This window comes from Lolium rigidum, chromosome 7 (assembly GCF_022539505.1).
Source record: "Lolium rigidum isolate FL_2022 chromosome 7, APGP_CSIRO_Lrig_0.1, whole genome shotgun sequence".
Taxonomy (NCBI): domain Eukaryota; kingdom Viridiplantae; phylum Streptophyta; class Magnoliopsida; order Poales; family Poaceae; genus Lolium; species Lolium rigidum.
The window spans coordinates 310,405,253-310,408,795 of NC_061514.1; the positions used below are offsets into that span (position 1 = coordinate 310,405,253).

The window sequence follows — 3,543 nt, forward strand, 5'->3', positions numbered from 1 at the left end:
TGCATGGCTTGCAGCCAATGGACAACCCAAAATTATGATGTGTTGTTTGCTCCTCACCACAAAAGGCAGTATGATAACCTCTTCTAGCATGTTCTGAGGTTACCAGTCATGATCACAACACATGTCATATGAACAACACACAACTATGGTACTAAGATAATGAGTAGTAGCTTACATAGTGCAACGAACACGAAGCAACTTGTGGCGATCACTCGGAGTTTCGCTCTTCCACAACCTCATGGTGGCCTCTCCATGGTCATGACACTTCGTCATCACCTCACAACACGGGTAGTAGGAGATGACCACTCGGTACAACACCAGATTGATCAAGCAGCCAACCCTCAGATTATGGGGAACGACAAAACCTAACCATCCAGCCCTCATCGATGATGGCTTGTCCATCCCCATCCTAGTTTTGACATCCCAATTGATTGTAGTGTAGACCTTGAGGGTGATCATCAACGGGACCTTCCTAAAGAATGGCCTGGAGGCCTTAGGGATTGGAAACATCCCCGTAGTATGCTGGTAGATCAACATGGTGTATCCCCCGTAGAGGCACAACGATGAGGATGTGGGGCAGCCAATCCAAGGTTGGGAGATGCTTTCAGATCATGGTGTAGCTTTCTCGTAAGAATATAATGGTGATATATGGACACCGTGGCGATTTCATGGCTTCATGAGAAAGAACTATTAACCTATACAATGTCAAATCAATCTTGCTAGATACATCATTGTATATATTTTCAGCTTTATATTATGTATATATACTATCATAATTGTGATAGTTTTATATAGACTTGGTCAAACTTTATATTATTTGACTTCAGAAAAAAGTACAGTTACTTTTCAAAAAAAAAGCGAGCAGTTTTTATTCACCAAAACTCGGCATCCCTGGTAATTGACACCTCCTAAGTGCGCAACGGCGGATCACCTTGTTGGCCTCGTGTAAATGCATTAAAGTAGTCTGATCAAATATTTTACGGACTTTGCCCCGAATTAGATGTTATAGATTTATCTAGATTCGTATAAATCTATGCACTAAAATTACCAATCCAAATTATCTTGAGGAACGGCTGATATTTATACGAGTTAAAGCACTATATATATGAAAGATTGGATTTGCACCATCAATGCATTCTACACAGAGAAACGGGTGGAGTGTATATTAATTAAAAAATATTGGTCAAATATCAACAGTGAATAACATAAATTTGACCAGGATCACAGAGTGTGTGAACGTTGAGGCACCGTTTGACCCTGCCTGGCATGCATGGCAGATGGCACTGCTGAGCCATCGGCTGTGACGTCTCTGTGACATCACATGGCTTCTCCCTCGAGAGATGAGAGTCAAACGAGAACCATACCAGAACACGGTTGCATCCAGCCATGTCCGTCGGTTGGCGACGAAGCGGCGGACGTCTGTGTGTCCACACGCCGTCCGCGCCGAGGAAGACGACGACGCCGCGCCATTGTAATCCGTCCGTCCGTTACTAGATCAGCTTGTACGTACGTACACTACTCACTGTCACTGGGGACGAGCCCGCGCGCGTGTCAGGGCTCCCGGCCTCCTATATAACTACGTGCTGCCCGGCCCGGCCACTCCACCGATCGAACACCTTCCAACACCACTCCTCCGACCTAGAACTCCAGCCATGACCGCCATCGAGTTCATGCCCGACAGGACCCACCAGGCCGGCGGCATCGTCCCCCTCGGCGCCACCGCGGCCGCCGCTACCAACAACAGCAATGCCGCCGCCGTGCCCAGGCGGAGGTTGGAGGGGAAGGTGGCCATCGTGACCGGCGGCGCGCGCGGGATCGGGGAGGCGATCGTGCGCGCGTTCGTCCGGCACGGCGCGCGCGTGGTGGTCGCGGACATCGACGACGCGGCCGGGGAGGCGCTGGCGGCCGCGCTGGGCCTGGGCGGCGCCTGCTGCAGCTACGTGCACTGCGACGTGTCGGAGGAGGCCGACGTGGAGCGCGCCGTCGGGTGCTGCGTCGAGCGGTACGGGCGGCTCGACGTGCTCTGCAACAACGCCGGCGTGCTAGGCCGGCAGGACCCGCCGGCCGCCAACGGCTGCACCAAAAGCGGTGGCATAGCATCGCTGGACGCCGCCGAGTTCGACCGCGTGCTGCGCGTCAACACGCTGGGCGCGGCGCTCGGCATGAAGCACGCGGCGCGGGCCATGCTGCAGCGGCGCGGCGGCGGCGGCGGGGGGAGCATCGTGTCCGTGGCCAGCGTCGCCGGCGTGATGGGCGGGATGGGCCCGCACGCGTACACGGCGTCCAAGCACGCGCTGGTGGGGCTGACCAAGAACGCCGCCTGCGAGCTCGGGGAGCACGGCATCCGCGTGAACTGCGTGTCCCCTTCGGGGTGGCCACGCCGATGCTGGTCAACGCGTGGCGCCACCGCAGCCATGACGACGACGAGGAGGCAGACGGGATCGCACCTGCGCCGCCGAGCGAGCAGGAGGTGGAGAAGACGGAGGAGATGGTGCGTGGCCTGGCGACGCTCAAGGGCGCGACGCTGCGAGCCGGGGACATCGCGGAGGCGGCGCTGTTCCTGGCCAGCGACGAGTCCAGGTACATCTCCGGGCACAACCTCGTCGTCGACGGCGGCGTAACCACCTCCCGGAACGTCATCGGGCTGTGACAGAAGTCAAACCGAAGCCCCATTGGAGGTGGATGCTGTTGCAGGGACCGAGTACGTGCGGGTGTCACAGCGATCGACCGACCCACCTGTGTACTCCATTACTTTAGTATCAGTAGCTTGGTACTAGTAGCCTGGTAATTAGCAGCTGGTTATTCGATCTGCCTCATGTGAGGATCGATGGATTAGGGGAATGATCTGTGATTCGCATGGTTCTGTTCTTATTTAATCGTTCGTGGCAGATCGAGAAATTGTTAACTAATTCGTCTTTCCTGTTTGGGAACTGACAGTACAGACAGCTAAGTGAGAGGTGCAGAGGAACTGTACATTCAGATTCAGTGTTCGAGGATGCCACTGAACTGACAGAGTTCTGTCGTTGTCCCGAATGATTCAACATGACTTTACGATCGTCGTTTCTTTCTGTTTAGCCCAATTGCGGCGGGCATTAGCTGGCCTAAACAACTTCAATGAACGATTCAACAAGTAACCCAACTTAGAGAATATCATAGCCTACGTCATTAGTTGACAAAATTGCATAAACCAGTAACTCTTCGCCAAAAGTTGCACAAACGAGCGAATGTAAATTATTTTTGCTCAAATCATTTTAACGGCTCTAATGAACCAACGGTGACCACAAATGCCCGACCGTCATCTCCATGCGGTCTAGGAGGCAAGGGTAACGGGGAAAATGGTTCCGGTTGTTGTTTGATGCACCCGATTTTTGCACCATGCACAAGATATACATCCCAGGTCAACCCATAAGGTGGGCCCAAATTATCGGATGCACTGTTCAACGAGGTTCATTACTACTCTTTGCAACAAATTGCCTCTATTGTCACTTTGCGAAAAATAAATTAGAGTCACTGGTTTGTGCAACTTCATGACTCAAGAGTTAT

The 3,543-nt window shown here is 52.9% G+C and overlaps 1 pseudogene; it reads left to right on the forward strand.

The window, feature by feature from the left end:
* Positions 1-1,652: 1,652 nt before the first annotated feature.
* Positions 1,653-2,650, forward strand: LOC124673151 (annotated as a pseudogene).
* Positions 2,651-3,543: the final 893 nt, after the last annotated feature.